This window comes from Somniosus microcephalus, unplaced genomic scaffold, assembly GCF_052327205.1.
Source record: "Somniosus microcephalus isolate GS21.2 unplaced genomic scaffold, FLI_Smic_1.0 unresolved_chr9, whole genome shotgun sequence".
NCBI lineage: Eukaryota > Metazoa > Chordata > Chondrichthyes > Squaliformes > Somniosidae > Somniosus > Somniosus microcephalus.
Window position 1 is genome coordinate 21,246,832 of NW_028225187.1, and position 23,810 is coordinate 21,270,641.

General features: G+C 51.6%; 1 protein-coding gene across 1 annotated transcript in view; it reads left to right on the forward strand.

The window, feature by feature from the left end:
- The window catches only part of LOC147084901 (cytohesin-2), a 552,369-nt gene that overhangs the window by 47,738 nt on the left and 480,821 nt on the right, over positions 1-23,810 (forward strand). The window lies entirely within an intron of this gene.

Consider the following 23,810-nt stretch of genomic DNA (forward strand, 5'->3'; position numbering starts at 1 on the left):
CCTTACTGAAGTCCATGTATACCACATCCACAGCATTTCCTTAATCCACACACCTACTCACCCCCTCGAAAAATTCAATCAGATTGGTCAGACATGATTTACCCTTGACAAAGCCATGCTGACTATCCCCAATTTATACACTGACAGACCTGTACCCACCAGTACTGTACCCGTGTTATACAGTGACACACCAGTACTGTACCCCAGTGTAATAGTGACAGTCCTGTCCACCTATACTGTACCCCAGTGTTAGTGACAGACCTGTCCCCACCAGTACTGTACCCCAGTGCTATACAGTGACAGACCTGTACCCACCAGTACAGTACCCCAGTGTTATACAGCGCCAGACCTGTACCCACCAGTACTGTTACCCAGTGTTAGTGACAGACCTGTCCCCCACCAGTACTGTACCCCAGTGCTATACAGTGACAGACCTGTACCCACCAGTACTGTACCCGTGTTATACTGTGACAGACCTGTACCCACCAGTACTGTACCCCAGTGTTATTGTGACAGACCTGTACCCACCAGTACTGTACTCGTGTTATACAGTGACAGACGTGTACCCACCAGTACTGTACCCCAGTGTTATGCAGTGACAGACCTGCAGCCACAAGTACTGTACCCGTGTTATACAGTGACAGACCTGTACCCACCAGTACTGTTACCCAGTGTTGTAGTGACAGACCTGTACCCACCAGTACTGTTACCCAGTGTTGTAGTGACAGACCTGTACCCACCAGTACTGTACCCCAGTGTTATACAGTGACAGACCTGTACCCACCAGTACTGTACCCCAGTGTAATAGTGACAGTCCTGTACCCACCAGTACTGTACCCCAGTGTAATAGTGACAGTCCTGTACCCACCAGTACTGTACCCCAGTGTGATATAGTGACAGACATGTACCCACCAGTACTGTACCCCAGTGTTATTGTGACAGACCGGTACCCACCGGTACTGTACCCGTGTTATGCAGTGACAGACCTGTAGCCACCAGTACTGTACCCCAGCGTTATACAGTGACAGACCTGGACCCACCAGTACTGTACCCCAGTGTTATAGTGACAGACCTGTACCCACCAGTACTGTACCCCAGTGTTATACAGTGACAGACTTGTACCCACCAGTACTGTACCCCAGCGTTATACAGTGACAGACCTGTACCCACCAGTACTGTACCCCAGTGTTATACAGTGACAGACTTGTACCCACCAGTACTGTACCCCAGTGTTATACAGTGACAGACCTGTACCCACCAGTACTGTACCCCAGTGTTATACAGTAACAGACTTGTACCCACCAGTACTGTACCCCAGTGTTATACAGTGACAGACCTGTACCCACCAGTACTGTACCCCAGTGTTATACAGTGACAGACTTGTACCCACCAGTACTGTACCCCAGTGTTATACAGTGACAGACCTGTACCCACCAGTACTGTACCCGTGTTATACAGTAACAGACTTGTACCCACCAGTACTGTACCCCAGTGTTATACAGTGACAGACCTGTACCCACCAGTACTGTACCCCAGTGTTATACAGTGACAGACCTATACCCACCAGTACTGTGCCCCAGTGTTATACAGTGACAGACCTATACCCACCAGTGCTGTACCCCAGTGTTATACAGTGACAGACCTATACCCACCAGTACTGTGCCCCAGTGTTATACAGTGACAGACCTATACCCACCAGTACTGTACCCCAGTGTTATACAGTGACAGACCTGTACCCACCAGTACTGTACCCCAGTGTTATACAGTGACAGACCTGTACCCACCAGTACTGTACCCGTGTTATACAGTGACAGACCTATACCCACCAGTACTGTACCCCAGTGTTATACAGTGACATACTTGTACCCACCAGTACTGTACCCCAGTGTTATACAGTGACAGACCTGTACCCGCCAGTACTGTACCCCAATGTTATACAGTGACAGACCTGTACCCACCAGTACTGTACCCCAGTGTTATACAGTGACAGACCTGGACCCACCAGTACTGTACCCGTGTTATACAGTGACAGACCTATACCCACCAGTACTGTGCCCCAGTGTTATACAGTGACAGACCTATACCCACCAGTACTGTACCCCAGTGTTATACAGTGACAGACCTATACCCACCAGTACTGTACCCCAGTGTTATACAGTGACAGACCTGTACCCACCAGTACTGTACCCCAGTGTTATACAGTGACAGACCTGTACCCACCAGTACTGTACCCCAGTGTTATACAGTGACAGACTTGTACCCACCAGTACTGTACCCCAGTGTTATACAGTGACAGACCTGTACCCACCAGTACTGTACCCCAGTGTTATACAGTGACAGACCTGTACCCACCAGTACTGTATCCCAGTGTTATACAGTGACAGACCTGTACCCACCAGTACTGTACCCCAGTGTTATACAGGGACAGACCTGTACCACCAGTACTGTACCCCAGTGTTATACAGTGACAGACCTGTACCCACCAGTACTGTACCCCAGTGTTATATGGTGACAGACCTGTACCCACCAGTACTGTTCCCCAGTGTTATATGGTGACAGACCTATACCCACCAGTACTGTACCCCAGTGTTATACAGTGACAGACCTGTACCCACCAGTACTGTACCCGTGTTATACAGTGACAGACCTGTACCCACCAGTACTGTACCCCAGTGTTATACAGCGACAGGCCTGTACCCACCAGTACTGTACCCCAGTGTTATAGTGACAGACCTGTACCCACCAGTACTGTGCCCCAGTGTTATACAGTGACAGACCTGTACCCACCAGTACTGTGCCCCAGTGTTATACAGTGACAGACCTGTACCCACCAGTACTGTGCCCCAGTGTTATACAGTGACAGACCTGTACCCACCAGTACTGTGCCCCAGTGTTATACAGCGACAGGGCTGTACCCACCAGTACTGTACCCCAGTGTTATACAGTGACAGACCTGTACCCACCAGTACTGTACCCCAGTGTTATACAGCGACAGGGCTGTACCCACCAGTACTGTACCCCAGTGTTATACAGCGACAGACCTGGACCCACCAGTACTGTACCCCAGTGTTATACAGTGACAGACCTGTACCCACCAGTACTGTACCCCAGTGTTACACAGTGACAGACCTGTACCCACCAGGACTGAACCCCAGTGTTACACAGTGACAGACTCCTGCACTTCCCGATTTATTTATTCCTCCATTAGTTACTCCTCCATTCATTAACATTAATTACTGCTCCCTTCCCCAATTGATCCCTTCCCCAATTGATCCCTTCCCCAATTGATTCAATTGATTCCTTCCCCAATTGATTCCCCCATTTATTAATTACCTAATTGACTAATTTCTCCATTTATTAGTTCCCTAATTGATTAATTCCTCCATTTATTAATTACCCCATTGACTGATCCCCCTCCATCCTTTGCCCCATTGATTAATTCCCCAGGTATTGCTCCCTGCAGCACTGATGGGCTCCCCCTCCATCCTTTGCCCCATTAATTGCCCAGGTATTGCCCCCTGCAGCACTGATGGGCTCCCCCTCCATCCTTTGCCCCATTAATTGCCCAGGTATTGCCCCCTGCAGCACTGATGCGCTCCCCCTACCATCCTTTGCTCCATTGATTAATTCCCCAGGTATTGCTCCCTGCAGCACTGATGGGCTCCCCCCCCCTCCACCACTGATGGGCTCCCCCCCCCTCCACCACTGATGGTCTCCCCCCTCCACCACTGATGGTCTCCCCCCTTTGCCATGCATCACTGATGGTTCTCCCCCCTTTGCCCTGCACCACTGATGTTCTCCCCCTGCACCACTGATGGTCTCCCCCCTGCACCAATGATGGGCTCCCCTTTTGCCCTGCAGCACTGATGGTCTCCCCCCCTGCAGCAATGATGGGCTCCCCCTTTGCCCTGCAGCACTGATGGTCTCCCCCTTTGCCCTCCACCACTGATGGTCCCCCCCTTTGCCCTGCACCACTGATGGGCTCCCCCCTCCATCCTGCAACAATGATGGTCTCCCCCCCTGCAACAATGATGGTCTCCCCCTTTGCCCTGCACCACTGATGGTCTCCCCCCCTGCAGCAATGATGGGCTCCCCCTTTGCCCTGCACCACTGATGGTTTCCCCCCTGCACCACTGATGGGCTCCCCCCTGCACCACTGATGGGCTCCCCCCTGCACCACTGATGGGCTCCTCCTTTCCCCTGCAGCAATGATGGGCTCCTCCTTTGCCCTGCAGCACTGATGGTACCCCCCTGCAGCAATGATGGGCTCCCCCTTTGCCCTGCACCACTGATGGTCTCCCCCTTTGCCCTGCACCACTGATGGTCTCCCCCCTGCACCACTGATGGTCTCCCCCCCGCACCACTGATGGTCCCCCCCCCCCTGCACCACTGATGGTTCCCCCCCCCTGCACCACTGATGGTCCCCCCCCCTGCACCACTGATGGTCCCCCCCCCCTGCACCACTGATGGTCCCCCCCCCCTGCACCACTGATGGTCCCCCCCCCTGCACCACTGATGGGTCCCCCCCCTGCAGCACTGATGGTCTCCCCCCTGCAGCAATGATGGGCTCCCCCTTTGCCCTCCACCACTGATGGGCTCCCCCTTTGCCCTCCACCACTGATGGTTCCCCCCTTTGCCCTGCACCACTGAGGAGCCCCCCCTTTGCCCTCCACCACTGATGAGCTCCCCCTTTGCCCTCCACCACTGATGGTTCCCCCCTTTGCCCTGCACCACTGAGGAGCCCCCCCTTTGCCCTCCACCAATGATGGGCTCCCCCTTTGCCCTCCACCAATGATGGGCTCCCCCTTTGCCCTCCACCACTGATGGTTCCCCCCTTTGCCCTGCACCACTGAGGAGCCCCCCCCTTTGCCCTCCACCAATGATGGGCTCCCCCTTTGCCCTCCACCACTGATGGGCTCCCCCTTTGCCCTCCACCACTGATGGTTCCCCCCTTTGCCCTGCACCACTGAGGAGCCCCCCCTTTGCCCTCCACCACTGATGGTTCCCCCCTTTGCCCTGCACCACTGAGGAGCCCCCCCCTTTGCCCTCCACCACTGATGGTTCCCCCCTTTGCCCTGCACCACTGAGGAGCCCCCCCCTTTGCCCTGCACCACTGATGGGCCCTCCCCCTCACTCACCCAGCCCGCTCTCCTCCATGGCTCCTCCGCCCCGCCGGGCCGGGCCTCTCGCTCTTTCTCTATCGGCTGGTCTCCCTCTCTCGGTCAAGGGGGAAAGTCCCGGGTCTTCCTCTCCCTCCGGTAATCAAAATAAACCAAACAAACCGACCGGAAAACCACCGCTTCCTCCCCCCCCCTTTGCCCGTCTCCTTCTCGGCTTTGACCACCGAGAACTGACCGCAGCCAATCACCGCCGCCCGCTGTCCTGACCGACAGCCGGTCGGACCAATCGGCCGCCGCGCTCGGCTGATTGACGTCGGGGTTGACCAATCGACGTTGAGCACTAAGGGCTGAGGTCCCGCCTCCCCTTGTTCCCGCCCACCGACAGCTGAGGGAAACGGCGGTTAAGGGGGCGGGGCCGGGGCTCCTCCCTGATTGACGTGGGCACTGCACCAATCGCAAGGGGACGCTGGCGGATTGACGGGCGAGCTTGACCAATCGGCGCTCCTCAAGTGGAAGATCCCACCCCCCTGCCTCCCACGTGATCCCGCGAGGTTCAGGGCGTGACGGCTGGAGGCGAGCGTCGGGGGGCGGGCGTTCCTACTGATTGACGCGGGCCTCCTCCAATCAGAATGCGCAGCCTCCTGATCGACGGGCGGACCGGCCATTCGGCGTTCCCATAGGCAGAGTTCCCGCCCCTTGCACCCCCCCTTAACCCACGTGACCCCGCGCGGTTCAGGGCGTGACGGGCAGAGGCGAAGAGGTAGGGAGGCGGGCGTCCGTGCTGATTGACGCGGGCTTCCGCCAATCAGAAGGCGCAGCCGGCTGATCGACGCCTCAGCCACCCAATCAGCCTTCAAGATTGCCCCTCCACGCCTCTTCATTCAGCCGGCAGCCGGCGCAGATCGGCTAGACCCGCCTTCCATTCATGCGGCAACCAATCAGGCTGCGCTTGGAGGGGGCGGGAGCGACAGCCTCGGCCAATCGCGGGTCGAGATGCTCTGACTGACAGTAGCCTCCACCAATCAAACGGCAGATCTGCAAATGTCCTGTAAATCTGGACCATAATTTGCAGCTTGATATATTATCTATATTTATAATAATGCAGAAAACCTACACATTTTAATATGCATTCAGAAGATTTATAGCATTTTAATTATGATTTTGCATCAAGTGTATATATTTTACATATTGATATTATTTTCATATATTTCTATATGTATATTTTATTCTATGCATTTATATTATAAATATTAAAAAAGACTTGCATTTAGATTATACATATTATTAAATAAAGACTTGCATTTAGATTATAAATATTTTAAAAAGACTTGCATTTATATTATAATATTAAATAAAGACTTGCATTTAGATTATAAATATTACAAAAATACTTAGAATCACAGAGAGTTACAGCACGGAAGGAGGCCATTTCGGCCCATCGTGTCCGCGCCGGCCAACAATGAGCTATCCGGCCTAATCCCACTTCCCAGCTCTTGGTCCGTAGCCCTGCAGGCTCACCGACACTCTTTAATATTTGCATAAATGAATTGGCAAAACTACTTGAACAATCTACAGCACCCAGCCTCACCCTATATGAATCCAAGGTTTAATTCCTCCTCTATGCAGATGACCTGGTTCTGCTGTCACCAACTAAGGAGGGTCTACAGCAGAACCTGGATCTGCTAGAGTCGTTCTGTCAGACCTGGGCCCTGACAATAAATCCCCAAAAAAACAAAGTCCTTGTGTTCCAGCAAAGATCCAGACATCAGGGACCCAGAATAAATTTCACACTAGGAACAACTAAAATTGAACAAACCACTAACTACACATACTTGGGCTTAAAAATCAGTTCTACGGGAAATTTTCATCTGGCTGTGAATGAACTGAAATAGAAAGAAAGAAGGGCTTTCTATGCCATTAAAAAATCAATCCAAATAGAAATCCCAATTAGCATTTGGCTCAAAATTTTTAAATCAGTAATTGAACCAATTGCACTCTATGACAGTGAGGTGTGGGGACCGCTAACACAACAAGAATTTGCAAAATGGGACAAACACCCAATTGAGATCCTACATGCAGAATTCTGTAAAAGTATCCTCCGGACTCAAAGGAAAACCGTAAACAATGCATACAGGGCAGAACTAGGCCAATTTTCCATTAATAATTACTATCCAAAAAAGAGCCACCAAATTTTGGAAACACCTAAAAATGAGCAACCCCCAATGCTATCATTACGAAGCCCTGAAATGCCAAGAGAGGATCATAAAGAAGAATACCCTCAGTCAACTAGTCCTGGGACTCAGTGAAGTAACTACTAACACTGCTAACAATAACCAGCCCCAGGACAGTGATATCATAGCACAGAGAATTCGACCAAACACAATTGTCACTAAGCAAAAGGAAAAATATCTGTCATATTGGGCAGAAACAACAAAAACCCAAAACAAACTCAATTGCTACTTGGCCCTAAACAGACAATACAACATGGCTGATTACCTGACCATGGTAAAGGACAGCAAACTGAGAAAAACCTTGACTATGTACAGACTTAGTGAACATAGCCTGGCTATCGAAAAAGGCAGACACAGACAGACCCGGCTACCAAGAGAGGACAGGATATGCTCTCACTGCAGTCAGGGAGTGGTGGAGACAGAGATGCACTTCCTCACAGCTTGTGGAAAATATCAGGGCATCAGGGAGAATTTCTACCCAAAATTCACAAAAATATGCCCTGAATTCAGAAATTTGAATGACAACCAAAAACTCCCATACCTACTAGGGGAACAGAGAAATTCTGTAACCTTAGCAGCACACTATGTTACAGCTTGCCATAAACAGAGGGACAACCACTAAATATAAGAAAAGAGTATATACAAATTATACGAATGTATATTTATACACTCAGGGATATATCTGTTTATACACTGTATGGATAGATCTGCGTTTATGTGTTCAACCATAAATGTTTTTCGATGCTCTGGCAACATAAGATGTACCTTGTCATGCCAATAAAGCGATTTGAATTGAAATTGAATTGAATTGAATTGAATAGAGCATCCCAAGTGTACATCCAAGTACATTTTAAATGTGATGAGGCAGTGAGTTCCAGACTTCCACAAACCTCTGGGTGAAGAAAATTCCCCTCAAATCCCCTCTAAACCTTCCCCCAGTTGCTTTAAATCTGTGCCCCCTGGTTTTTGACCCCTCTGCTAATGGAAATAGGTCCTTTCTATCCACTTTATCCAGGCCCCTCATAATTTTATACACCTCAATAAGGTCTCCCCTCAGCCTCCTCTGTTCCAAGGCTGGAGGAGGTTACAGAGATAGGGAGGGGGCGAGGGGCCATGGAGGGATTTGAACAGGAGGATGAGAATTGTAGGGCTGGGGGAGGTTACAGAGATAGGGAGGGGCTGAGGGCCATGGAGGGATTTGAACAGGAGGATGAGAATTGTAGGGCTGGAGGAGGTTACAGAGATAGGGAAGGAGGCGAGAGCCATGGAGGGATTTGAACAGGAGGATGAGAATTGTAGGGCTGGAGGAGGTTACAGAGATAGGGAGGGGGCGAGGGCCATGGAGGGATTTGAACAGGAGGATGAGAATTGTAGGGGCTGGAGGAGGTTATAGAGATAGGGAGGGGGCAAGGGGCCATGGAGGGATTTGAACAGGAGGATGAGCCAGTGTAGGCCAACGAGTAGCGGGGGTGAGGGGTGACCAGGACTCAGGGCAGCAGGCACAACAAAAGTCTCACTGACTGAGGTTACCCCGGCAACGTAAATAAAACCAGGTAAATATAGGAGTGGCCGACAGGAAGGTGTCAGAGTAACGCGAGTCTCGAAAATCGATGCAATCGGGAAGTCCCTGATTGCAACACCCAGTCCCAGTCGCTCATAAAACTCTAGTGCGACAGAAAATGGAGACGAGTAATAATTTGGCGCTGAAAATAATCCTTTTCTCTTCTACAATGAATTTATTCCTCTGCAGGAATGACAGTAAGGAACGTTTTGGCTTTTTTTTTTGGCCGGGGCTGATTAGGAAGCCTGAGGCTTAATCCGTCGCCAGGGGAGCTGTTAGGCCGAAGCCCGGCCTGGGAATTGCCTTCAGCCTCGGGGCCCGTCGTTCGTTCGGGGAGCCGCCAGGCCCACAGGGAGGCCCCCCGCCCGGGGGCTGAGGTGGATGGGTGGTGGGGGGGGACGAGGGGTGGGCGTTTGGCGAGGGAGGGAAGGGGATCAGCTGCCTCAGTGCGTCTCAATTTTTCTGCAGCGGCCCTGTCGGACGGGGAGCCATTTTAACTCATCGAGCACAGTGGGGCTGATAAAAAGATTGATATCCTTTATTAGCCGAGGCATAGAATACAAGAGCGGGGAGGGTTATGCTTGAAATGTATAAAACACTAGTTTGGCCGCAGCTACAATACTGTGTGCAGTTCTGGTCGCCACATTACAGGAAGGATATGATTGCACTCGAGAGGGTGCAGAGGAGATTCACCAGGATGTTACCAGACTAGAGAATTTTAGCTACGAGGAAAGATTGGACAGGCTGGGGTTGTTTCCTTTGAAACAGAAGAGGTTGAGGGGAGATTTAATTGAGGTGTATAAAATTACGAGGGGCCATAGATAGAGTGGATAGGAAGGACCTATTTCCCTTAGCAGAGGGGTCAATAACCAGGGGGCATTGATTTAAAGTAATTGGGAGAAGGATTAGAGGGGATTTGAGGAGGACGTTCTTCACCCAGAGGGCGGTGGGGGTCTGGAACTCACTGCCTGAAAGGGTGGTCGAGGCAGAAACCCTCACCACATTTAAAAAGTACTTGGATGTGCGCTCGAAGTGCCGTAACCCACAGGGCTACGGACCGAGAGCTGGGAAGTGGGATTTGGTTGGAGAGCTCTTTGTCGGCCGGCACAGACACGACGGGCCGAATGGCCTCCTTCTGTGCCGGGAATTTCCCTGATTCTGTGATTCTATGGACACCCTCCGAACCCACGCTCCCTCCCCTCTGCGACCCGATTAAACTCAAACCGCGAGTGAAGCCCATTTTCCGGGAGAAAAAAGGAATATCTCCCATCCCGGACAAGTCTGCTTCCGCGGTATCTTCGATACACTGGATATCCTTCCGATAGGGAGATGTTGTCTCCAATGGTGGGAAGGTTGGTAAAGAAAATGCAAATTAATCAGAGGAGGAAATAAGGAGAATTTGTTTTTACGCAGTGAGTGGTTAGGAGCTGGAACGCAGGGCCTGATAGGGCGGGCGGGTTGGAGGGATACCGATTGTACAGTCGCCTTCAAAAGTGAATTGGATCAATACTTGACGGAGAAAAAGATTGCAGGGATATGGGGAAAGAGCTGGGGGCAGTGGGACTAAGTGGATTGGTCTTCGAAAGGAGCCGGTACAGACTCGACGGGGCGAAGGGCCTCCGTCTGTGATGTACTGTTTGCTGAATCTCGTGGCAATCTGGATTCCTCTCACCCGCAAAAAGCTGGGCGGGGCAGGGAGTCAGTTCTAAATTTCCAAACTGAGACCGAGCGATTTTTTTCCCTCGGCAAAGGGTAGCGAGGGATACGGAACCAACGCGGGTAGATGGAGCTCAGATACGGATCAGGGACAGGGCCCCGAGCGGCTGATTGGCCTCCTCCCCCCGCCCCCCCCGCCCCTCCTTGTTCCGACCTCGTGCTCTCGCCCACCGGCCGGCCATTTTTGGAAGCGGCCGTGAGCTGGGGCGGCTCAGAACCGGTTCCAGCCGGAATTGCCTTCCCCTTGTTCCCAGCTCTTGCTGACGTGTCGCCGACGACAACGGGGCCTGGTCCTTGGTAAAAGCCTTCCGGCCACGCCCCAGCCTACAGGTGTTTCAAAGTCAAAAGGGTTTTTTTCTTTTGGCAAGAATCGAGATAAAATAAATTAAATTAAAAAAGCGAAACCGAGCACTGGGGTTCATTTCTATGAATTAGTTCAATTTTATTTGTCATATATATGCAGCAAACGTGTGTACTGCACAATGAAATGTTGATTTTTACGAGTCCTCCCAACATTGGAATAAATATGGCATAGCAATGGTAAAAATACTAACAGAAATACAGTAATAATAAATAAACAACAGTAATAAATAATAATAAATTATTCGTTCATGAGTCTTATGGCCTGGGGGTAGAAGCTGTTTCGAAACCTGCTGGTACGAAACCGTATGCTTCGGTATCTCTTACCGGACGGGAGCAGGGCGAAGAGGTTGTGGCTGGGGTGGCTCGCGTCTTTGATGATTCTCAGGGCCTTCCCCCGGCACCTCTCGGGGTAGATATCCCGCACAGCAGGTAGTTTAATTCCTATACTGTGTTGTGCAGCTTTCACTACCATCTGTAGAGCCTTGCGGTCTGTGGCGGTGCAGTTGCCATACCAGGTAGTGATGCAGCCGGACAGGATACTCTCGATGGTGCACCGGTAGAAGTTGGTGAGAATCTGGGGGGCCATTCCAAATTTCTTCAGTCTCCTGAGGAAGAACAGGCGTTGGCATGCCTTCTTGGTTACGACGTCGATGTGATGGGACCACGCTAAGTCCTCCGTAATGAATACACCCAGGAATTTGAAGCTGCTGACCCTCTCCACCTCAGCCCCTTCGATGTAGATTGGGGTGTGTCCCTCCCCCTGCCGCTTCCTGTAGTCCACGATCATCTCCTTTGTTTTGCTGATGTTGAGGGAGAGGTTGTTGTACTTGCACCATTCTGCTAGTGTAGTGTATGTACCCGTCTACCTTTAAGGGAACTATTGAATGTAACCGTTCACCTTTAAGAGAACTACTTTAGGTGTGGCACTATTTGTTTGGCTTCTGTATACTGTAATACCGATAGTGACCACACCAGTATATAAGTGTTGTGGCATGATTGCTGGGGCAGATTCGCCCGGACCTTCGAATAGTAAAGACCTGTTTGTTTGTTACTTCTGAAGTCTGTGTATTTATTAACTGCACAACCCACAGACTTTACAGTGGCGACGAGTCCGATCGTACCCTGCGGCAAGACTACCAAAGCAACGAAGAGCGTCGAAGAGAGGCAACCGCCCTCGGCGTGCTGCTGGAAGAAAACACGAGGCTGCAGCAGGAGGAAGGAGGAAGACTAACAACAAAAGCTGTATCAGCAACAGGCACTGACTACCCTTCTGCCACGGTGCGGAGTGAGCCGATCAGCTGGAAACAAGGCGGCCGCGGAGACTGTGAGTAGGGGAAGGTGTAGAGAATATCCGGAGGGGGGAACGGAGCCGGTCAGAAAGTCGGGTCCAACGGCGTCGTGAGACAGTCGGACCTCGATCGGCGGGAAAAGCCGGGCAGCGACCGCAGCCACGAAGCGCTGAGACTGGGAGTAGGCGCGGGAAGAGAAACCCAGCCGCAGCCGGGGAGGGAAATACCGGTCTGCGAGAGGGCTGGGAGGTGAACAGGAACCGTGCGGGTGGGAGAGAGAGACAGAGCCGAGCAAGGGGAGAGAGACTGCGCGAGAGCCAGTCCAGCGGCTGAGCTGTCCTCCACCAACGGGGTACCCAGAGCTGGTAGCACCGAACGTGTGGGAGAGGGAGAGACAGAGCCGAGCAAGGGGAGAGAGACTGTGCGAGAGCCAGTCCAGCGGCTGAGCTGTCCTCCACCAACGGGGTACCCAGAGCTGGTAGCACCGAACGTGTGGGAGAGGGAGAGACAGAGCCGAGCAAGGGGAGAGAGACTGTGCGAGAGCCAGTCCAGCGGCTGAACTGTTCTCCACCAACGGGGTACCCAGGGCCGGTAGAACCGAATGTGCGGGAGAGAGAGCGACAGAGCCGGGTACGGAGAGAGAGACTGCGCGAGAGCCAGCCCAGCGGCTGAACTGTCCTCCGTTAACGGGGTGTACCCAGCGCCGGTAGAGCCGTGCGGGCGGGAGGAAAAGACAGAGCCGAGTAAGGGGAGCTGTGCGGAAGCCAGCCAGCGGCTGAACCTGTCCGCTGTGGGGGAAGCGTACCCCTTCCACCGGGAAGAAACGCGGGAAGCCACCATTAGGCGGAGAAGACGCCAGAAGCGGGAAACCGCCATTGAAGTGGGCGGGGCGAGAAAGGAAGAGCGGGAAACCGCCATTTTCGTGGGAAAACCGCCATCTTAACTGACATACCGCCATTGAAGTGGGCGGGGAGAGAAGGAAAGAGCGGGAAACCGCCGATTTCGCGGGAAAACCGCCATCTTAGAAATAAACAAATAAATAAGAATACTTAAAGAAATACTGGTGCTGCTCCCAAGGGAAGAAAGGTGCCTAAGCGAGGGAATATTAACGACTTTAATTCTGAAATAGAAGACTGGTCCACGTACGTGGAACGCATAGAGATCTATTGCGAAGCCAACAAAATAGAGGAAGACGACAAGGCGATAACATTGCTAAACTCGATGGGGGCAAAAACATACGGGCTCTTGAAGCATCTAATAGCACCAAATAAACCAGCGGATCAGACCTTCGAAGAGATTGTGGCTGTGCTGAAGGACCACTTGAACCCCACACCGTTGATGCTGGCTGAACGATTCAAATTCTACGCAAGAACGCAGAAGAAAGACGAAAGCAATGCGGAATACTTGGTCGAACTGCGTAGGCTAGCGAAATACTGCCAGTTCAGAGGGAATCTGACAGAGGCACTGCGGGACAAGTTCGTATGCGGATTGTCCAAAGAAGGGACGCAGAAGCGACTACTGGAAGAGAACGACCTCACACTGGACAGGGCTGTCCTTATAGCTGCATCGCACGAAGCCGCAGTGAAAGGAACGATGGAAATGCAACTAAAGGCGGCGGCACTCGGGGTGGACCAAATTACTTCAAGCACAACAAAATGCTACCGTTGTGGGAAGACAACGCATGACCAGAATCAATGCTGGTTTAAGAACCAAGAGTGTAGGAAATGTGGCAAACTGGGTCACATCGCGAAGGTATGCCGGTCCGGGAAAAAGACCAACAATCAAAGGAAGCCATCACAAGAAAAGTACAACAAGGTACACAAGGTGGCTGAGAAGAGTTCAGATGAATAGAATTCAGACTCAGACCCAAACAACCAGGAGCTGGGTAGTCTGAGAATCCACAATGTGGGTAAAGAAACGGATCTACAGACCATCTGGGTCATACTAAAAATAGCTGGAGTCCAAGTAAGAATGGAGCTGGACACTGGATCAGCTCTATCAGTCATCAACCGAAGGGACTACCACCGGCTATTCTCTCACATACCTTTAAGAAATACCAAGTTCGTATTACAGACATACACGGGGCATAACGTATACCCCGTGGGGAAAATATGAGTCAAGGTGAGAGATAGGGGTAAAGAACACCCAAGAATGAACTTGTACGTATTACCTGAGGGAGGACCACCACTTCTAGGACGGGAGTGGATTAAGAAAATAGACATGGAATGGCATTACCTAAAAGCCATAATGAGGGAGGACTCGGTGCAAGCTATCAGCTCAGATTCTGAAATGGATGATGATAAGACCAAGTCGAATATGGAAGACAAGGCTAAAAGGGACTTGCCGACGATGGGGAAGGAAACGAAGACATGCAGAAGGACTTATGGTACCAAGAATAATAAAGCTGCAGAGCAGAACTCCAGGTTGACAGAGAATTCTGAGCCTGTTCAAGCAAAGGATTCATCCACGACGGAAGAACACCGAGCTCGGACGCAAACTTATGTCAAAGTACGACAACAATTAGAACAGTTGAGTGACCGTCTCGTACAAGAGATGAAAAATATGGAAAAGTTCTGGGACACCGAATGGGGGAACCTGGAAAGACTACAGAGACAGCTAGCTCAAGCAGAGAGCGACCATAGAGCCATCGTGGCCAAATACCAATCACATTCCCCTGATGCTGTTCAGGAACTAGAATATTTACAGAACGAACCAAAGGAAGAGGAATCTTCAGGAAGCCAGGATTTTATTCCAGTTCTTCTCTACGACTCCTTACAAGCAGAGTGTGAGAAGTTGAAAGAACAGTATGAACAGGCCCAGGCTACAATTCTGGAGGGGGTTAACTCGGCAACCTCCGAAAAGCTAGTTTCAGTAGAAGCATATGAACAACTAAAGGTTGAACATGAGCAAGAGGTCCAAAGGCTGCAGGAAATTCTTGATGAGCTCAAGGCCAAGACAGACTCATCGGTAGAAGTTCCATCCATAGATGAGAAATTAGAGGTGAAAAACATGGCAGAGCATGAAAGACAGGATGTCCAAGAACTCATAAAAACATTGAAGGACACCCAAGACAAATATGAGGCGGCAATGACCGAGGTTCAACAACTTGAAGAACAGATTCAACTGGGAATCCTTTCAGTGGAAGAAAAGGAAACTGTAAGAAACTCAGAGACTGTAAGAATGGTCCCTGAACATGAACTAGAGAGCATCAGGGCACAACTTTTCCGAGCGCTGAAAGCCAAAGTTCAAGAGGAATGTAAGGTGGAAGTATTGGAGAAAGAGGTGGATGAAATGGAGAAGACTCTGATCCACCGTGTTCCCAGGGAAGAGATAACGGTCAGCCAACTCCTTCATATGCTGAAGGACAAGACTCTGCAAGGGGAACAATCTGAACACGAGCTTCAATCTTCAGGGGGAACGAGTTCGGAGCTCTCAAAAGTCACGGAGATAGCTGAGGTGGCAACACAAATTTTACAAGGATGCCAAAAGTACGTTGAATCACGTCAAGGTGAACAGAAGAATGTGGAAACCGTTACTTCAGTAGAAGGTTTAAATAGCCTGATAACGCAATTCCCGATGGAAGGGAAGGTATTGAACTCACAAATGAGGTCCGTCGTGAAGGAATGGCAGATAACCCAGGAAGAGCGGGATGAATATGAATGCATGAAGAAGTCTTTTCAAGAAAGATGTCTAGGGAAGGAACCACCGTCAGCTAACGTCCAGACGGGTGAGGAGGAAGAAGAAGGCTCTCTCGCTGGCCTAATTCAGGACGAACCCGAATATTACCATGACCTATTGAGTGACACTGAATATTACGAGGATGTGGTCTGCCCAGCTTGTGATGAAAACTCCCAAAGTGCTGAAATCCGGATGAAGCACTTAAGGTCTAAGGAACATAGAGAGTTGGTGGCGCTACAGCTGGCAGCCGAGAAAGGAGCTCCGAGAGTTTCAAAAAGGCAGAAAAGAAAAAGAAGAAGCAGAAGATAATAACTGTCTAAAATATTAGCACTTCTACCATCCCAGGCGGGACATTACGAAAGGAGAAATTAGTTGAAAAACTGGAAAATGTCAAGACAGCCAGTTGGTTGTAAAAGTCTGCACTGCTGGTTCAACAGGACGAAAGTTCAAGCTGTTACGTCAAGAAAAAGGCTATGGAGGAGTCACGCTAGCCAGGTGAACCGGCTACACCAAAGAAATGTTGTTCGGAACGAGTCAAGATCAGAGACTGAATCTATGAACTGTTTCTGCAGAGACTGAACCTGTGAACTGTTTCCACCGAGATTATATCTGTAATTTGTTTTATAGGAAGTTGAAGATATGTATGTTTAACGGGGACTCTGTAAGTAATAAGCTAAAAAGGGAGGATTGTAGTGTATGTACCCGTCTACCTTTAAGGGAACTATTGAATGTAACCGTTCACCTTTAAGGGAACTACTTTAGGTGTGGCACTATTTGTTTGGCTTCTGTATACTGTAATACCGATAGTGACCACACCAGTATATAAGTGTTGTGGCAGGATTGCTGGGGCAGATTCGCCCGGACCTTCGAATAGTAAAGACCTGTTTGTTTGTTACTTCTGAAGTCTGTGTATTTATTAACTGCACAACCCACAGACTTTACAGCTAGGGCTCTTACCTCCTCCCTGTAGCCTGTCTCGTCGCCATCTGTGATCAGGCCTACAACGGTAGTGTCATCAGCAAACTTGATGATGGAGTTGGAGTTGTGCGTGGCCACGCAATCGTGAGTAAACAGGGAGTAGAGAAGGGGGCTGAGAGCACAACCCTGGGGAGCCCCCGTGTTCAGGATCAGTGTTGAGGAGGTGTTACTGCCTATTTTCACCACCTGGGGTCTGCCCGTCAGGAAGTCCAGGATCTAGTTGCATAGGGAGGTGTTAAGTCCTAGCTCACTGAGCTTGTTGACAAGCTTGGAGGGGATAATGGTATTGAATGCTGAACTATAATCAATGAACAACATTCTCACATAGGTGTTCCTCTTATCCAGGTGTGATAAGGCAGTGTGCAGTACAGTGGCGATGGCATCATCCCTAGATCTGTTTGGGCGGTTGGCAAAAGGTCAAAACCCTTTGTCAAGACTAAAGAAGCACAGGAAATGAAACAGATTAAAAGGCCAGGCTGGGAGAGAACAAAAGAGAGGTGAAGAGACATTAAGAGGTATTCAAAACGAGACGAGATGGTGATAGGACTAGTGGAGACAAAAGATGGCTCTAGATTAGGTGTGAAATGCGCTGGCAGAATGGAGACAGCTGCCATGTGGGAGAGAGAATAAAAGAAGGGGGGGGGAAAGGGCCAAAACAAAGGTGTGGATAAAAAATAAGTAAAAATGTAATGGGGGCCGAGGTTATGATCTGAAATTGTTGAACTCTGTGTTGAGTCCTGAAGGCTGTAAAGTGCCTAATCGAAAGATGAGGTGCTGTTCCTCGAGTTTCCGCTGAGCTTCCGTGGAACAATGCAAGAGCCCGAGTACGGTGAGGTCGGAGTGGGAATGGGGCGGTGAGTTGAAATGACAGGCGACCGGAAGCTCGGGGTCCCCCTTACGGACTGAACGGAGGGTGTTCCGCAAAGCCCACTCACTGAGCCCCCATTACATTTTTAATTATTTTTTATCCACACCTTTGTTTTGACCCTCCTCCCCCCCCCCGCCCCTTTTGTTCTCTCTCCCACATGGCAGCTGCCTCCCATCCTGCCAGCGCATTTCACACCTAATCTAGAGCCGTCTTTTGTCTCTCCGCTGGTCCTATCACCATCTCGTCTCGTTTTTGAATAACTCTTAATGTCTCTTCACTTCACTTTTGTTCTCTCCCAGCCTGGCCAGCGCAGAATAGACTGAACCTCCACAGCCATCTGGGGCAGAGAATTCCAAAGATTCACCGCCCTCTGAGTGACGAAATTCCTCCTCATCTCAGTCCTCAATGGCCGACTCCTTATCCGGAGACTGTGACCCCTGGTTCGAGACTCTCCAGCCAGGGGGAAACAGCCTCTCAGCATCTACCCTGTAAAGCCCTGTAAGAATATTGTATTATTTCATGTATTTCAAAATATGTATTATGCATTTAAAAGACCTTTAATAAATATAGAATCATAGAATGGTTACAGCACAGAAGAAGGCCATTCGGCCCGTCGAGCCCGTGCCGGCTCTCTGCGAGAGCACTTCAGCTAGTCCCACTCCCCCGCCCTTTCCCCATAGCCCTGCAAATGTTTCTCCTTCAGGTATTTATCTAACTCCCTTTTGAAAGCCACGATTGAATCTGCCTCCACCACCCTCCCAGGCAGCGCATTCCAGATCCTAATCACTCACTGCGTAAAAACGTTTTTCCTCATGTCGCCTTTGGTTCCTCTGCCAATCACCTTAAATCTGTGTCCTCTGGTTCTCCACCCTTCTGCCAATGGGAACAGTTTCTCTCTCTCTACTCTGCCCAGACCCCTCATGATTTATGAACACCTCTATCATAGAGTCAATGGCCTAGAAATTCGGTTGGTAGCGCCAGTGATTAGCGCCTAAGGAGCCCGAGAATTGGGGCGTTACCCAATTTTCGGGCAGGCGCAGTGAATATAGCGCCACCTCCCATATTGAGTATCATTTTAGCGCCGGCGCTAACACTTTGCGCTCGCCCGTGGGCGCAGGCAGATCATGACATCATTTCAGTGTGCAACGCCTTTTTGGCGCCCCTGGCCGGATATTCGGTGGCGCCCGCAACCTTTCCGCCTGGCGCTATTAGTGACAGTTGGATGGAGCGTTCCCAGGCCCTTCTCGGACTCGGGGGGCGCTATTTAAAGGGGACAGCACTAGTTTAAAAGCTGCAGCCATTTGGGCTGGCCATTCTGATCGTTGCTGGAGAGAGTTGCTGACCTTCTGTTGGACAGTAATTTTCTCATTGAGCCTTCGGAGGCACTGGCACTGGCAGCTTGAGGGCCCGGCTCCCGAGCTGGTGATGCAGCATCTGAAAGCAGGGAGGTGGAAGAGTGGCTTTAGCAAAAGGACAGCTTGGCAGCAAGGGATGCCAGATTGCGGCAAGGCTATGACATGGGTCCACAGTGAGAAAGCATGCTGGCGGGGGGAACAAGTGGAAGGAGACAGTTGTAAAAGGTGAGAACCTTACCATCGCTGTCGACAATGGGGCCGGCAGCTGCAATGGTTACAGGACCACTCAGACGTCCTCCAATAATCTGGTGGACTCTCTCCTCGAGATCCGTGAGAGTGACCAATTGTGGAGGTCCTCCACCGGTGCGAAGCTGGTCTTTGCCAATCCTCGCCAGCTTGGACTGCAGGGGAAAGGAGGGGAAGTTATGTTACCTGATGCCCTGAGTGATCATCTCATGCCCCCCATGGTGCAAGAACCCTTACATGACGCCTTGAGTCAAATGTGCATGTGTGTGCCCAGAAAGGGCCATGGGTGCTTGCTGGCAGATGGCCAATGGGGCACAGCCCACCCTGTAGCCATAAAGTCAGGTGCAAATGAAGGGATGCAGAAGTTTGCAGAAACAACACTCACCCTCACGACCCGAGTGAGGTCATTGAATTTCTTTCTGCATTGGACAGGGCTCCATGTCACCATGCTGCTGGAGTTGACCCTCTGGCATACATCCCTCCAAGTTCGTCGGTAGTCCTTATGATTCGGCCTCCTGCCATTGTCTGGGTAGAGAACATCTCGCTGGCGCTCCACTGCGGCCACCAATTGCTCCAGAGCCTCATTGGTGAAGCGCTCTGCTCTCTGTCTCACCTTCTCCATCTGGTCCAAGTTTTTATCGCCAGAGAAGGGCCTGCGCCGATTCTAAGGCCTGCAAGGCGCAGAGTGTGGATGCTGAAGCTGACTGACCCTCCCCTTTAAGAGCTGGCCGGCGCCTGGAAGTCTCGTGGTCATCGGTAATTGAGAGCGCCTGCGCTGCGCCCGTCCGCTCCGATATTGGGTTGCGCCGGAAGTTTAGCGCCTTAGGAGTCCCATGTAATGCCTGAATTCGCGCCTCAATCACCTTTAGGGGCGATGCAACCCAATATCGCGCCAGGTGGCGATAGGTTGCGGCTGGCTATAAACTTTGCGCTGCGCCAATGCTAACGCCCCAAGCGGGGCTATCCCCAATTTCTAGGCCATAGAGTTATAGAACATAGAAAGAGGCCCTTCAGCCCATCGTGTCCGCGCCGGCCATCAAGCCATGTCTATTCTAATCCCATTTTCCAGCACTTGGTCCGTAGCCTTGTATGCTGTGGCGTTTCAAGTGCTCATCTCAATGCTTCTTGAATGTTGTGAGGGTTCCTGCCTCTACCACCCTTTCAGGCAGTGAGTTCCACATTCCAACCACCCTCTGGGTGAAAAAGCTCCTCCTCAAATCCCCTCTAAATCTCCTGCCCCTTACCTTGAAACTGTGCCCCCTGGTCATTGACCCCTCTATCAAATCTCCTCTCCGCCATCTCTGCTCTAAGGAGAACAATCCCAGCCTCTCCAGTCTCTCCACATCACTGAAGCCTCTCATCGCTGGAATCATTCTTAAAACTTTTGCTGAACCCTCTCTAAGGCCTTCTGAGGAATCTCTTCTGAGGGATCCTTATCTGAGGAAGGATGTTCTTGCCATGGAGGGAGTGCAGCGAAGATTCACCAGGCTGATACCTGGGATGGCAGGAATGACGTATGAGGAGAGATTGGGTCGACTGGGCTTATACTCGCTGAGAGTTTAGAAGATTGAGAGGAGATCTCATTGAAACTTATAAAATTCGAACAGGACTAGATGCAGGAAGGATGTTCCCGATGGTCGGGGGAGTCCAGAACCAGGGGTCACAGTCTAAGGATAAGGGGTAAGCCATTTAGGACAGAGATGAGGAGGAATTTCTTCACCCAGAGAGTGGTGAACCGGTGGAATTCTCTACCACAGAAGGCAGTAGAGGCCAATTCTTAAATATATTCAAGAAGGAGTTGGATATATTTCTTAAGGCTAAAGGGATCAAGGGATATGGGGAGAAGGCAGGGACAGGGTACTGAATTTGGATGATCAGCCATGATCGCATTGAATGGCGGAGCAGGCTCGAGGGGCCGAATGGCCGACTCCTGCTCCTATCTTCTATGTTTCTATGTTTCACATCCGTCCTAAAGTGCGGTGCCCAGAATTGGACACAATACTCCAGTTGGGGCCGAACCAGTGTTTTATACAGGTTCATCGTAATTTCCACACTTTTGTACTCTATGGCCGGAATTTTTCGGGAGGTCAGTTTGGAGGCGGGTCGGCTGGGAAAATGTTTTCTTCGGACCGCTGGTCGGGACCCCGCTGTCAAACCGCCTCCACGCTAGTCTCCCAGATGTCGGGTCTGTCATCGCTGAACAGACCCGACACAAAGTGGTGGGGGAGGCAATTTACATCATTAGAGAGATTGTTAAGAGGCAATTAACCAGTGTTTTAAGCTAGATTTTTAGAGTTCGCCAATGGCTGCCCCACCGCTCGGGGACCAGGTCAGGTAAGGAGGTCGGGGGTTGTGTCAACATGGGATGATTTACTAACTTGACAGCCGCAAATGGTTTATAAAAGCTCCCATTTCATAGGTCTTCACTTTCCCAAGGTTAGAAGCTGTTGCTTACTGCATTTGGAAGACAGATTGAGATTTTTATTTTATTCGTTTGTGGGATGTGGGCGTCGCTGGCGAGGCCCAGCATTTATTGCCCATCCCTAGTTGCCCTTGAGAAGGTGGTGGTGAGCCGCCTTCTTGAATCGCTGCAGTCCGTGTGGTGAAAGTACTCCCACAGCGCTGTTAGGGAGGGAGTTCCAGGATTTGGACCCAGCGACGATGAAGGAACGGCCGATATATTTCCAAGTCAGGATGGTGTGTGTGACTTGGAGGTGGAACTTGGAGGTGGTGGTGTTCCCATGCGCCTGCTGCCCTTGTCCTTCTAGGTGGAAGAGGTCGCAGGGTTTGGGAGGTGCTGCCGAAGAAGCCTTGGCGAGTTGCTGCAGTGCATCTTGTAGATGGTGCACACTGCAGCCACGGTGCGCCGGTGGTGGAGGGAGTGAGTGTTTAAGGTGGTGGATGGGGTGCCAATCAAGCGGGGCTGCTTTGTCCTGGATGGAAGGGGGGGTGGGGGCGGGGGGGGGAAGGGAGGACGGGGGGGAGGGGGGAGGAAGGGAGGGCGGGGGGGGAGGGGGGGAAGGGAGGGGGAGGGCGGGGGGGAAGGGAAGGGAGGGGGGGGAAGGGGTGGAGGGGGGAAGGGAAGGGAGGGGGGAAGGGGGGAGGTGGGAAGGGGAAGGGGGAGAGGGGAAGGAGGGGAAGGGGGGGGAGGGAGGGGGAGGGGAAGGGGGGGGAGGGAGGGCGGGGAGGGGAAGGGGGCGAGGAGGGTGGGGAGGGGAAAGGGGGGGGAGGGAGGGCGGGGGGGGAGGGAGGAAGGGAGGACTTGAGGCTGAGAGACGGCCACGGCCACGACCGGGTGCCGGGGTAACCCTGCCGCGCCGCCCCGCCCCGCACTCCCGAGAGCCCCGCTCTTGAAGCCGCAGCCGCCCCGCCCCGCCCCGCACTCCCGAGAGCCCCGCTCTCCGAGCCCGCCCCGCACTCCCGAGAGCCCCGCTCTCCGAGCCCCGCCCCCCCCCGGCTGAGAGCCCCGCTCTCCAAGCCCCAGCCGCCCCGCCCCACACTCCCGAGAGCCCCGCTCACCAAGGCCGAGATCCGCACTCTCGAGAGCCCCGCCCCCCCGCCCGCCCGAGCCGAACGCGGAACAGAGAGAGACGCCGCGTCTCACCTGCTCCTGCTGCGCGCGCACCCTGACCCTCGTGGCTGACGCCGTTGCCCCGTGACACCGCGGGGGGGGGGGCGCTGGTGAGGAGCTTAGCAGAAGCCCAATTACCTAGCTCGGGCCTGGCTGGGCAAGAAAGGCCCAGGCTTTCAGGCCTAAGAAAAAAACGGGGAAAGGTAGGAAAAAGAATCTTCAGGTAAGAGAAAATATTTACAAATGAGTGATTTTTTTTAAAACAATTTATTAAATTCAATTTTATTTTGCTGGAAATGTATATTTGAAAAGAAAGACGCAGAAAGCAGGAAAAAGAATGGAAGCAAGATGGCGGCTACTCACCTCGGTTCAGAACGATAAGGCCCGCCCCACACACGCACCGATTGGTCGACCATCAGGTGACCAAAGCGTAGGATTGGTCAATTGTCCCGTCACTCGACCGTAGGAGGGCCCGGCCGCACGTGGCAGCAAGCCGGCGTACGATTGGTCGACCTCGAGGTCACTCTGTCGCTAATGAGCGGATAATGAGATGCTAATGAGCGGAATGTTGAAGGTTTTTCGGATACCGCGGGCGCGATTTTAGCCCGGCCGAAACGTAAATACGCTTAAGACCGTTTTGGAAAGGTAAGCTTTCTTTCGACGTAACGCACGCGTAGGTACGCCCTATAACGTTCGAGCGCATAGCCGCCTAGACGCACACGCGAGGATAGACAGACAGACAGAAGGACAGAATGACAGACAGACAGACAGATAGACAGAATGACCCTTTTATATATATAGATACTAGCTGAAGTGCCCGGCGGTGCCGAGGCT